The 14,860-nt window shown below is 36.5% G+C and overlaps 1 pseudogene; it reads right to left on the reverse strand.

The window, feature by feature from the left end:
• Window positions 1-12,097: 12,097 nt before the first annotated feature.
• On the reverse strand, window positions 12,098-13,477 carry LOC124979375 (olfactory receptor 1-like; annotated as a pseudogene).
• Window positions 13,478-14,860: the final 1,383 nt, after the last annotated feature.

Here is a 14,860-nt window from a genome sequence, read left to right on the forward strand (position 1 = left end):
GTTCCATCTCACTCCAGTCAGAAAGACATACATCAAGAACACAAATAACAGTAAATGCTGGTAAGAAGTTGGGGGAAAGAGAAGTCTTATACTCTGTTGGTGGGAATGTAAACTAGTATAGCACCTGTGAAAATTAGTATGGAGGTTCCTCAAAAACCTAAAAATTAAACTACTATGTGATTCAGCTATACCACTCCTTAGTATTTACCAAAAGAGTTAAAGTCAGTACTTGAGGGAGTGTATTGTAACATTATTCACAATAGCCAAATTTTGGAATCAGTCTAGGTGCCTGTCAACAGATGAAATGGTAAACAAAATATAGAAAAGATACACAAGAAAGTATTTATTCATCCATAAAGAAAAATGGAATCAAGTCATTTGCAGGAAAATAGATGGAATGGGGGAGCATTCTATTAAGCAAAATAAACCAGACTAAGAAAGGGTAAGTATCACATGCTTTCTCTCATATGTGGAATCTAGAAAGGATAAGGGAGACTATTAGAAAAAAGTGAAAGGATAAGAGAGACTATTAGAAAAGAGGAAGGGAATCAGGGGAACAAGTGAAGGGACAGCAACAGGAAATAAGTGCTATACACATGAACAAATATTTTAAACTGAAACCCATTAGTCTACATAATTATTATGTGCTCATACAAAAGACCATATATATGCAAATGGGGATAACTTTACTTTTTCCTTCCCAATTTGAATGCTTTCTTTCTTTATCCTGTCATTTGCATAGTTCAGTACTATCTTGATCAAGAGAAGTGAAAGTGGATATCTTTGTCTTACTCTAGAGCTTAGAAGAAACACTGAATTTTCCTTGCTCAATATGATGTTCACTGTGGGTTTGCCATATTTGTACCTTTATTGTGCTAAGGTACATTCCTCCTGTACCTAATTAGTTGTGATTTTTATCATGAAAAGATGTTGAATTTTTTGTTTTCCCTGCATCTAATGAGATGATCACATGGTGTTTGTCCTTTGTTAATAAAGTATATCCCTTTTATTGATTTGCAAATGTTGAGCCATCTTACATTTCAGGGATAAATTACACTTGATCAAGATAAATGATCCTTTTAGTGTACTGTGGAACTCACCTGAGTATTTTGCATTGCATTTTGCATATTAGCCTGTAGTTTTCTTTCATCAGGAAGTCCCTGTCAGGCTATAATTCTGTGGTAAAGCTGGTTTGTAAAAAGAATTTGGAAATATTCTTTCCTCTTCCAAATTTTTAAGAGTTGTGGAGAATTTATATTAGGTCTTTAAATGTTTTGTAGAATTCAACAGTGGGACCCTGGGCCTTCCTTTGGTGGAAACCATTTTTTTTTAACCAACTCCATTTCTTCTCTCAATTATTTGTCTTTCCAGATTTTTTGTTTCTTTGTGATTCAATCCTAGTAGGTTTTTCATATCTAGCAATTTATCTATTTCCTCTGGGGTATTCAATTTGTGGCATAGAATTATTCATAACCCTCTCAAAATCCTTTGTAGTTCTATGTAGGCAGTTGTAATGTTTCTTTTTTCATTGTTGATTTTATTTGATTCTTTATCAGTCTAGACTGCTAATGGTCTGTTAATTTTATTTTTTCAAAAAACAAATTGTTTCACACAGATATTGTTTCATTGTATTGTTTTCCGAGCCTCTATTTCATTGATTTTGATCTGATATTTATTATATCTTTTCCTTTGCTAACAAACTATGGTTTGTTGTTCTTTTCCTATTTCCCTGAAGTATAAGGTGAAGTTGTTTATTTTCCTTCTTCTTGGAAATAGGTGTTTATTACATTCCATTTTTTGTAGGATGTGTTTCTGAATTTGTTTGCCTCAAGGTATTTTTAAATTTCTCTTTTAATTTCTTCCCTGACCCATTAGTTGCACAGGATCACATTGCTTAATTTCCATGTATTTGTAAATTTTCTGAAATGCCTGTTAATGAGTTCCATTGTATTCAGAAGTCATTTGGTAGGATTTCAATCTTCTTAAATTGGCTATGATGTGTCTTGGCCTAACATATGATATGGAGAATGTTCTGTGTTCATTTGGGAAAAACATCCCTTCTGTTGCTATTGGATGAAATGCTCTCTATATGTCTGGTAGCTCCATTTTGTCTAAAATGTTACTGAAGTCCAGTTTTCCCTATTGAATTTCTGTCTGGATGATCTGTTCAATACTGAAAGCGCTGTGCTGAGGTCCCCTACTAAAGGGAATGAAAGGAGAGGTCCTTTCACATTTGCTTCATATTGTTAGGTGTCTCACTGTTGGTTCCTTATGTACTTAAAATTGTCATATTCTCTTGACAAGTTGATCACTTCATTAGTATGTAATGTCCTTTGTCTCTCTTTTTTTATGTCCATTTTTTTTATTATTGTATACAAATGGGATACATGTTGTTTCTCTATTTGTACATAGAGTCAAGGCATACCGTTTGTGTAATCATACGTTTACATAGGGCAATGATGTTTGATTATTTTTTCCTTCCCCCCCACCCCTCCCACCCCTCTTTCCCCTCTATACAGTCCTTCTTTCCTTCATTCTTACCGCTCTCCTTATCCCTAACCCTAAACCTAACCCTAAACCTAATGCTAACCCCTCCCACCCCCCATTATATGTCCTCATCCGCTTATCAGCGAGATCATTCGTCCTTTGGTTTTTTGAGATTGACTTGTCTCACTTAGCATGATATTCTCCAGTTTCATCCATTTGCCTGCAAATGCCATAATTTTATTATTCTTTATAGCTGAGTAATATTCCATTGTACATATATTTATATATACCACAGTTTCTTTATCCATTCATCAATTGAAGGACATCTAGGTTGGTTCCACACTCTGGCTATTGTGAATTGAGCAGCTATGAACATTGATGTGGCTGTATCTCTGAAGTATGCTGATTTTAAGTCCTTTGGGTATAGGCCAAGGAGTGGGATAGCTGGGTCAAATTGTGGGTCCATTTCAAGCTTTCTGAGGAATCTCCATACTGCTTTCCAGAGTGGCTGCACTAATTTGCAACCCCACCAGCAATGTATGAGTGTTCCTTTTTCCCCACATCGTCGCCAACACCTATTGTTGCTTGTATTCTTGATAATCGCCATTCTAATTGGAGTGAGATGGAATCTTAGGGTAGTTTTGATTTGCATTTCTCTTATTACTAAAGATGGTGAACATTTTTTCATATGTTTGTTGATTGCTTGTAGATCTTCTGTGAAGCATCTATTCATATCCTTAGCCCATTTGTTGATTGAGTTATTCGTATTCTTGGTGTAGAGTTTTTTGAGTTCTTTATAGATTCTAGAGATTAGTGCTCTATCTGAAGTATGATTGGCAAAGATATTCTCCCACTCTGTAGGCTCTGTCTTCGCATTGCTGATAGTTTCCTTTGCTGAGAGAAAGCTTTTTAGTTTGAATCTATCCCAGTTGTTGATTCTTGCTTTTATTTCTTGTGCTATGGGAGTCCTGTTAAGGAAGTCCGATCCTAAGCCGACATGTTGAAGATTTGGACCTGTTTTTTCTTCTATAAGATGGAGGGTCTCTGGTCTGATTCCAAGGTCCTTGATCCATTGTGAGTTGATTTTTGTGCAGGGTGAGAGATATGGGTTTAGTTTCATTCTGTTGCATATGGATTTCCAGTTTTCCCAGCACCATTTGTTGAAGAGGCTGTCTTTTCTCCATTGCACATTTTTGGCACCTTTGTCTAGTATGAGAAGATTGTATTTATTTGGGTTTGTGTCCGTGTCCTCTATTCTGTACCATTGATCTACCTGTCTATTTTGGTGCCATACCATGCTGTTTTTGTTACTATTGCTTTGTAGTATAGTTGAAGATCTGGTATTGCGATACCTCCTGCTTCACTCTTCCTGTGAAGGATTGCTTTAGCTATTCTGGGCTTTTTATTCTTCCAGATGAATTTCATGATTGCTTGCTCTATTTCTATAAGGTACGTCATTGTGATTTTAATTGGAATTGCATTGAATCTGTATAGCACTTTTGGTAGTATGGCCATTTTGACAACATTAATTCTGCCTATCCAAGAACATGGGAGATCTTTCCATCTTCTAAGGTCTTCCTCAATTTCTTTCTTCCATGTTTTGAAGTTTTCATTGTAGAGATCTTTTACCTCTTTTGTGAGATTGATTCCCAAGTATTTTATTTTTTTTTTGAGGCTATTGCAAATGGAGTTGTTTTCCTCATTTCCCTTTCAACTGTCTCGTTGCTTGTGTATAAAATCTTTAGATTTATGTGTGTTGATTTTATAGCCTGCTATTTTGCTGAATTTATTGGTGAGGTCTAGAAATTTTCTGGAGGAGTTTTTGTATCCTCTAAATATAGAATCATGTCATCAGCAAATAGTGACAGTTCCTCTTTTCCTCTTTGTTTCCCTTTAATTTCTTTAGTCTGTCTAATTGCTCTGGCTAGAGTTTCGAAGATATTGTTGAATAGAAGTGGTGAAAGAGGACATCCCTGTCTTGTTCTCGATTTTAAAGGGAATTCTTTCAGTTTTCCTCCCATTAAGAATGATGTTGGCCATGGGCTTAGCATAAATAGCCTTTACAATGTTCAGGTATGTTCCTACTATCCCTATTTTTTCTAGTGTTTTGAGCATGAAGGGGTGTTGTATTTTGTTGAATGCTTTTTCTGCGTCAATTGATATAACCATATGATTCTTATCCTTAAGTCTATTGACATGATGGATTATGTTTATTGATTTATGGATGTTAAACCATCCTTGCATTCTAGGGATGAACCCCACTTGATCGTGGTGCATGATTTTCTTAATATGCTTTTGGTACGGTTTGCCAATATTTTGTTAAGGATCTTTGCATCTATATTGGTCTAAAATTTTCTTTCCTTGATGTGTCTTTGCCTGGTTTGGATATGAGGGTAATAGCTTCATAGAATGAGTTTGGTAGGGTACCCTCCTTTTTTATTTCCTGGAATACTTTGAGAAGTATTGGAATGAGTTCTGCTTTGAAGGTCTTGTAGAACTGGGCTGAGAATCCATCTGGTCCTGGGATTTTCTTGGATGGTAGGTTTTTAATGACTTCTTCTATTTCATTGCTTGATATTGATCTGTTTAAATTGTGTATGTTCTCCTGGTTCAGTAGTTTTAATGTTTTAATTAAAATTTCTGTCCGAAAATGTTGAACCAATAATTTATCAAGTATTTCTTTCTTTTTTTTTAAAACCATAACTTTTCTTTAAGTGATAGTGTGCCCTTCCAGGTCAATGCTGAGATTCAAATAACTCAGGTCAACACTTGTGCTTCTAGGAACTTTTCATTCCTGAATAGAGTCTTCACTTATACCTTTTTGAGAAAGTGTTCACATCATTCTCTTAACCTTTATTACTTCTCACTTCTTTCCATGTCTACATTATTCTTTTTTTTTTTTTTACCTGATATATTTTTAAAATGAACTCTCCATTTACTTTCTTATAGAAGTTCAGTTTGTATTTTCTTGGAAACTAAGTCCTCTTGGGGACCTAAATGTTTTTTCCTCAAGCATCAACAAGGAGGCCAGAGTCTGGTTTTCAATTGCACACTTTAGGGATTACCTTTCCTGTCTTGGATTTTCAAGTTATTAATAAACTTTACTTCCATGATCTTATTTAACTCCTGTGATGATTCCATGAAGGAAAGAGAATCTTATTATGATATCTAAGATTGAAGAATGTGGAATTTGAACACATCAGTGCTTCACTATGTTTTCAGTACAGAACCTGTTTAAGACCACAGATTATTTGATTGTGGGGTTTCTTCTCACTTCCCCCCTCAGAAATAGAATGTGCAGCCTTATATTTTTCAATGTAAACTACATGTGTCATTGTATAGGTTTCTATCCTTGGCACTTGAGTTTCCTTGTCCCCTGCAAGTGATAACATCCAAGTCTGTAATTTCAACTTCTCTTAAATGGCTCTGACCTTCACATATCTGCAGCCTAGACTTTCTCCACATCAGAATGTAATAGTTTTCATCCTCACTATCAATGGACATCTTCATTTGATGATTTCTGACTCACACAAAGTTAAACTCTATTATCTACCCACATATTGTCCTACATTCTGTCTCTTGATTCACATAAACTTCCATGTAGTTGTCCAGAAACAAAATGAGATATTGATACATACTATTACATAAATGTACCTTGAACAGGGGAACAAAACTGACCAAATTATGTTAAGCACACATGACAATCTAATCATTATATGTAATTAAAATACACCTATAAAATAAATGGAAAAACATACATGTACCTTGAAAATATTCTGCTAATTGAAATAAGGTAGCTCTAAAGATCACATATTGTATAATTCTATTTATATGAAATATTAAGTCTAGGATAATCATAGAGATAGAATGGTGTTGCCAATTGCTGAGTGGTAGTACATCTGGGGAAATGCAGAGTAGTTATTAATGGACACAGATATGCCATTGTGGTAATGATTAGGTTCTAAAATTGTGGTAAAGGTGCATCATTCTGGGAAAATACACAAAATAATTCTTTAATTGTACACTTTAAATAAGCAAATGAAATGGTATATACAGTATATGTTAAAAATCCATGAGTAGTATGTCTTTATTATTCAGAAAATTTGTATGTAGATTGTATATTAAATATTTTTGCATGAATGTTAAGCTTCTGGGTCTAATAATGATATGGTAACATTGTATAAGACTGCTCTTGTTTGTAGAAGATTCTGAAAGCTGGACTATTTAGTGGTTAAGTGTCTTTATGTAAAAAATTATCAGCAATTGGAAAAAGGGTGAGAGAGATGTGGAGCAAAATGAGAGTGAAAGGGAAGGACAGAAGAATGAATTGAGGCAAAGACATAGACATATGATAAGAACAAATGAAAATGACCTGATTTTAGGAATTCATAGAGTATTAGAAATAAAAACTAATTGGATATTGAGCTTGTAACCTTTGCTTTGAATGTCAAGGCTCAAGTTCAATCATACATCTTACATCTTTAGTGATGGTATTTATAGGAGCATAATATTTTAAATTGTTTTTCACTTGAGTTAATAAAAATGTAATTATCATTTAGTTTTTATCAATTGGGGTATAAAAATATAAAATCTGCAAAAATTATTGGTCTAAATGGAGAAAAAGGGAACACAAATAATATCGAAGATACAATAGTAGAAAGTGCTCTTGAAATGAAGAAAGATATAGACATTCAAACATAGTTCTTGCACCTAGTTTTCTGTGTAATTGATTATAGAATTAATTTTTTGTTTGTTTGTTTGTTTTTTTTGCAGTGCTGGGGATTGAACCCAGGGCCTTGTGCTTGCGAGACAGGCACTCTACAGGATTAATTTTTTATTAGATGTTTCTGGTGTAAAAGAAATTGATTTAATTTAAATATTAATCCTTTGAGATATAGGTATTTGAAACAGGGGTCCCACTAAGGGTGAGGACAGCGATGTCTCCCAGTAAACACAGACATCAGAGACCAGGCTCGGAAGGCACAGATCTAATTTTACTTAGCATTGTATAAGACATATATAGGCACATTATCCAATCAGGTCAAGACACTTGTTAAAACCTAACAGAACCAACCTATAGGTAAGCTATACGTTGTACTAATGTAAACAAACCAAGTATCCCTAAGTGATTCTGTCCAGCAACAAGTCTGAGACAAAGGACTGGGAGAAGAGCAAGCTCCAGCATACAGCATACGGCGAGGCAGCATGGGCAAACTCACATCACAGCTTTCTGTGATGCCTGTTGAGCGAGGCTTTCCCTCAGCTCGTAGCTCAGCCTCAGTAACTGCAAAGGCCTACAATCCATGGTGAGTCTTTACCACTTCCTCAGTTTCTCCATCCAAACCGTTAGGTCTGTTTAAACCATGGTGTCAGCGAGTGCTGTCAAATAAGCTTGAGGAATGTTCCCTACAGTTTTGTCTTTAATAATTTTGTTGTAGTATGCATTGGAATTTCAGAATTTATTTATGGTAAGAACTGGTATATTCTAGCCCCATGGAAGTGACAGTGTTAAGGGAATACCTCCCATCTAAGGAGGCTGGGGCTGTCTTAATTCTACACAGGCCTGTTTTGGTGCCTGCTCATTCCCACCTTCTAGCACCAGCCTCCTTACCATTGTTCCATTGGGTTGTAGCCAGGTTTCTCTTATACAAAGAGTCATTCTCCCCTCTTATCTATGCTTCTTGTTCTGGGGATGAGGAAGGAATCAGTGATATTGGAGGTGACTTGTTGCTGTTATGTGTTTGAGATGCATTTGGCTATAAAAAAATTCTGTTGGAAAATATGGGGAGAAGAGGGGAATGGGAGAAGGTCTCTTCCCCCACATGTCAAGACATATCCTAGTTGGTCTCTGATCATGTTTGTAGGGATTCTGTTGAATGCCTAAAGGGGGGGATGGCTTTCAGATTGTACCAGCTTACCTAGTATTGTTAACCACCTGGGGCAGACTCCAAAATAAAAGTGATCTTGAAATAAAAAAAGAACTGGTATTATGTATAACAACCACAGGGAGAATAATAATTGAGTACAATATTCAAAGGAATATTGTATGTATAGTGCAAAATTTTGTGAACCATAATTTTTTTTTGGTGGCTTAAAATAATAAAAACTTATTCTTTTTGAGTTCTGGAGAAAAGAAGTTCAAAATGACGTGTGGGCAGGGACTTGGTCCCTGTAGGACTCCAAGCAGATGCTCCCCTGCCTCTTCCCAGCTCTAAGTATAGTCATCAGGCCATGGGGTCTTTAGCTAGCAGCTTTATTTCTTTGTTTTCTGCTTTCAGCATCACATTGTGTGCTCTCTGTGTCTCTGTGTCTTTTTTTTCTCCCCTTAAGTGGACATTGCTTATATTAGATTAGAACTTACCCTAATGGGTCTCATTTTAACTTGAGTAGAAAGTAAAAAGTAAGGTCACATTCACAAGTGCTGTGGGTTGTGACTTCAACATACATTTTGTGTTATACAACTCAACCTTTATAACAGATGTTTTTGTCTGATATGCTGGTGAGGTAGGATATAATGGAATCTATTTCTATTAGCTAATTGAGACAGGACTGGGGGCCAGGTGCCAGAGCAGGTGAGAGAGGTAAGCAGGAAGGCCTGGTTGGTGTAAGATCTGTTGTATTCTTTGGTTCACTAAAAACAAAACAAAACAAAACAAAGAGTCTGAGGATTAGAGAGAAGGGCTGTGGACTATGCTTTTAGCCAAATCTGAGAGGCAGAGGCCATAGACAGGGGCTGCTCTGGGAGCCAAGTATTTAAGTGTGTAGGCAGGGAGAGAGAGGGAGACTTTCTTTACCTTTTCAAGGAATACAATACAACTTTGACACATGGAGGGTCCCAGGGACATATAATGGTCACCTGAAGTGCTGGCAGCATCGAGGTAAAGGGTTCTTGGAGATAGCAGAGATATTAATGGGGACCAATGGCAATGGCAGAATGAGGCCCCAAAGGAATGAATAATCTATTCAATGGAATAATATCAGAGAATTTCCCAAATCTGAAGAATGAAATGGAAAATCAAATATGAGAGACTTACAGAACACCAAATGCACTAAATTACAACAGATCCACACCAAGGCACATAATAATGAAAATACCTAACATACAAAATAAAGATAGAATTTTAAAGGCTGCAAGAGAAAAACATCAGATTACATATAGGGGGGAACAAATACAGATATCAGCAGATTTCTCATCCCAAATCCTAAAAGCAAGAAGGGCCTGGAACAACATACTTCAAGCTCTGAAAGAAAATGGATGCCAACCAAGAATCTTATACCCAGGAAAACTTACCTTCATATTTGATGATGAAATAAAATCCTTCCATGATAAACAAAAGCTAAAAGAATGTACAAATAGAAAGCCTGTACTATAGAACATTCTCAGCAAAATATTCCATGAGGAAGAAATGAAAAACAACATGTAAGTCAGCAACTGGAGGAACTACCCTAAAGGAATAGCCACTTAAAGGAGAAACCAATTAAATTAAAAACCAAAAATAAGACAAAATGACCAGGAATACAAGTCATATCTTAATAACCCTGAATGTAAAAGACATAGACTTGCAGATTGGATTAAAAAGAAAGACCCAACATCTCATATCATAGAAAAAGATACCCACAGACTAAAGGTGAAAGGTTGGGAAAAAACCTACCACACACACAGACTCAGTAAAAAAGCGGGTGGTTTCCATTCTCAGATAAAGTGGACTTCATAGTGTGTCATGGTATTGGCGCCAAAATAGACAGGTAGATCAATAGTACAGAATAGAGGACAAAGAGCAAAACCCACCATAAATACAGTTATCTCATACTACAGAAAGGTGCCAAAAACCTATAATGGAGAAAAGATAGCCTCTTCAACAAATGGTGCTAGGAAAACTGAAAATCCATATGCAGCAAAATGAAACTAAACCCCTCTCACCCTGTACAAAACTCAACTCAAAATGGATCAAGGACCTAGGATTTAGACCAGAGACCATGCACCTAATAGAAGAAAAAGTAGGTCCAAACCTGCATCATGTAGGCTTAGGACAAGACTTCCTTAACAAGACTCCCAAAGCATAAGAAATAAAAGCAGGAATCAATAATTGGGATAGATTCAAACTAAAGGGCTTTTTCTCAGCAAAGGAAATAATCAACAATATGAAGAGAGGGCCTACAGAGTGGGAGAAATTCTTTGCCACACACACTTCAGATAGAGCTGTGATCTCTAGAATCTTAAAGAATTCAAAAAACTTTACACCAAGAATACAAATAACCCAATCAATAAATGGGCTAAAGAAATGAGCAGACACTTCACAGAAGATATAAAGTTGATCAACAAATATATGAAAAAACATTCATATCTCTAGTAACATATCTCTAGTAATAAGAGAAATGCAAATCAAAACTACCCTAAGATTCCATCTCACCCCAATTAGAATGGTGATTATCAAGAACACAGCAACAATAGGTGTTGACAAGGATATGGGGAAAAAGGCATACTTTTACATTGCTGGTGGGGTTGCAAATTGGTGCATCCACTCTGGAAAGCAGTATGGAGATTCCTTAGAAAGCTTGGAATGGAACCACTATTTGACCCAGCTATTCTACTCCTTGGCCTATACCCAAAGGACTTAAAGTCAGCATTCTACATTGACACAGCCACATCAATGATTATAGTTGCTCAATTCACAATAGCTAGATTGTGGAAGCAACCTAGATGCCCTTCAACCTAGATGAAGAAACTGTGGTATATATACACAATGGAATATTATTCAGCCATAAAGAAGAATAAAATGGTGGCATTTGCAGGTAAATGGATGGCGTTGGAGAGTATCATGCTAAGCAAAATAAACCAATCCCAAAAAACTAAAGGTCGGATGATTTCTCTGAAAACTGGATGATGATACAAGAGGCAAGAATGGAGGAAGGATGGATTGTATAGAGGATAATGAGGGGTGGGGAGGGAGTGGGGGGAAGGAAAAATAATAGAATGAGACAAACATCATTACCCTATGTCTATATGTGATTATATGAATGGTGTGACTACTTTGTTTACAACCAGAGAAATGATAGTTTTACCCCATTTGTGTACAATAAATCAAAATAAAAAAGAAAGTAAATAAGGGGTGTGGGGAAGTTAAGAGTCAATAATTGGGTAGAATATGTAGAAAACATTAGGAGGAGCCTGGGAGGTTGAGATATTGGGAAGTTATTATCAATCTAAGATTATGGAACACTATTCAAAAACAGTACCATAGTAAAAAAAGATTTGAAATAAAATTTAAAAATACAAGGGTAATATATGAACATCAGGGGGAGAGATACCAGAAAACAGTAGCTCTTACACTAGGATTTTACAGCATCACCTGGGAAAGACAAAGAGGAAGGCATAGCCAGATCACCAAGACACTCTTTCCCAATTCAGCTACTTAGCTAAACACCCTCATTTTTACATATTTAACAATTATGTACAATGCCAGTTTAACAAAAGTGTCTATAGTGAGGGAAAAATATGGAATATTGTTCCAATAATAATATAAAAAATTTACTGGGTAAAACTATGTAAAAGTCCCAAATGTTACCATCATAAACTGAAGGTAGTTTTATTTTTACAAAGGGATATTCCTCAGGCTCCTTTCATGTCTCTGTTCCTCAGACTGTAGATGAAGGGTTCAGCATGGGAGTCACCACCGTGTACATCAGAGACATGACAGTCTCCTTCACAATAGAATTATTAACAGATGGACATAAGTACAGAGCTATCATAGGACAGTGATACCACAGGTAGAGAAGGCCTTGTGGATACCCGGAGCCGAAGGGAACTTGAGGATGGAGGAGAAAATTTGTGCATAAGACACAATGATAAGCAGGAATGGGATGAGAATGAGTCTTCGTATGATAAATTATCACCAACTCATTGGCTTGAGTGTTGGAACAGGACAGCTTCAGCAGAGCAGACATGTCACAGAAGAAGTGGGGGAACATGTTGTCCACACAAAATGATAGTCTTGCTACCAGCAGGGCATGAAACATGGTCAGCACCCAGAACAGCACCACCAGAGAGAGTCAGAGCTTGGGGCTCATGATGGTGGTGTAGTGCAGAGGGAAGCAGATGACCACAAAGTGGTCATAGGCCTATGGCCAGAAGGAGGAAACTCCAGGTCTCCAAAAAATAGGAAGAAGTACATTTGGGTCAGGCATAGGGGATGGTTGTAACTTGACTCTGCATGTTTTGTGACAGTTTATGAATGGTCACAGAGGAAAAGCAGAGGTCAGAGAAGGACAAGTTACTGAGAAACAAATACTTGGGTGTGTGGTGATGGGTGTCCTGGTGAAGGATGATAAGAAAGAGGAGATTACACTGGGCTGTGGTAAGATACATGGCCAGGAACAGGGCATGGAACTGGTTCTGGTACTCTGGCTGGATGGGCAGGCCCAGGAGAAGAAATTCTGAGATGAGAGTTTGGCTTCTTGCAATTATTATCTGTTTCCAATAAATTTTTTAAAATAATAAGGTTCTTTACAATCCAAATAAAAATAAACTTTTTTCCCTCATACATAATCTTATACTCATTCTACAATAATGATTTCACCATGATCACAGTAATATCTATAAATTATAAATATCTTTATTCCCAGTAATCATTAGTGACTTTTTATTGTCTTCTTTTTAAGTATATTTCAATGTTCCATCATTTTCTTAACACTTATCTATTTGCTTCTGAGACACAAAGTATATTGATCTTTCTCTTATCTGCTTGATCAATTATCCTAGGCACATGTAATTGACTCCTGTTTTATGAGTATCTTGTATATTGATGTACCTCAGGTATTTTTCTAAACCCCCCTCACTATCTTATAATTCTTTATATAACCTCAGAAAAAACACTTGTACTCCAAAGGCTTATATTACCAATTAAAACTCTGGTCTAGACATCTCTCTCAACTATAGAACTCTGTATCCCATTGCTTACTGATCATATTCCCTTACATTTATCACTAGCATCTTAAGCTCAACAGGTCCCAAATGAATCTCATGATTTTATGTTGTCTTTCCACCATCATTCTCCTCTTCTACTCTCATATTCATTAAAAGAAATGCAGGATCCAATCAGAAATCCATGAATTTTGTTTCATTCATTCTCTCACTTTACCATCAATTCCAGCCTAGCATGTCTGAGAATTTCTACAGTTCATTCTTCTGCTGAGATAGGTGGGATCTCAGGAAGAGAAAGAAGGAGACTCTTAGTAGATAGGTACAAAATCTATTTCCTGTGTTATGGATTGGAGATGAAGTGTTCCCTGAAAAGCTAATGTGGCAATGCAGGTATATTCAAAGGTAAAAATGATTAGATTATGAGAACTGTAACCTAATTAGTGGATTAATCCATTAGCTGGATTAATAATTTGAATGGGTTACTGGGTGGTAAGTGTAGGTAGGGGGTTCATCACTGGGGATGAGCCCTTGGGGATTATATTTTGTCTCTGGTTCCTTAATCTCTCTGCTTCCTGGCTGTTTCAAGCTGAGCAGCTTTCCTCCACCACATTCTTCCACCATGATGTTCTTCTTCATCTTAGACACAGAGACATGGAGCTGGTCGACCACAGAGTGAAACCTCATAAACCAGGAGTCAAAATAAACTTTTCCTCCTCTAAGTTGTTCTTGTCAGATTTTGGTCATAGAGACAAAAAGCTGACTAACAAAACCAGTCATCTTTGTCTATTTAGTTAGGTGAAGAAAGCCTTCAGCATATCTTTACTAGATTAACTAGAACAAAAAGTTAATAAATTTAAATGTCACCAGATCCAAGACCTACACAATGTGCCCACAACTGATTTATGGCTAGACTTCTTAACCAAACAGAAACATTCTGAACCTCAAATATCAAATGATTGACATGGGATTTGATTTTCACAAGTTTCCCTGGAATCCATTTTTGTCCCAGGAAAGTAATATATAGTTACAGAGCTCAAACCTGGTGACATCACTTATCTTCTCTTCTCTGAGAAGTGAGAGGTATCTGCACCCTGCTTTTGGGGTATATATACATTTGCTTTGCAGCTCTTTAATAAATCTTTGCTTGTGCCTTGCTTTTGATGTCTTGCAGTTCTTTTGAGTGGTATAATTCAAGAACCCACTGGGTCAAGTTGAGGTCTGCCTGGAGGGGCCTCATTGCTTCTTCATCCACTCTTTATCAGACCACCTTCCTACACCATGATGACATCTCATCTTACCTGGACTATTAAAGCAGTTCTCAAGTCATGTCCCTTTTTCTATGCCTCCATAACCTTCTTCTTCAATACACTTCATTCACACGGTGGCATTCGAAGTTGAAAAGATGATCAACCCTTATCTGGTGAGTACCTTACTGTATTATCATTGGTCTTA

The sequence above is a fragment of the Sciurus carolinensis genome, chromosome 3, assembly GCF_902686445.1.
Source record: "Sciurus carolinensis chromosome 3, mSciCar1.2, whole genome shotgun sequence".
NCBI classification, from domain to species: Eukaryota; Metazoa; Chordata; class Mammalia; order Rodentia; family Sciuridae; genus Sciurus; species Sciurus carolinensis.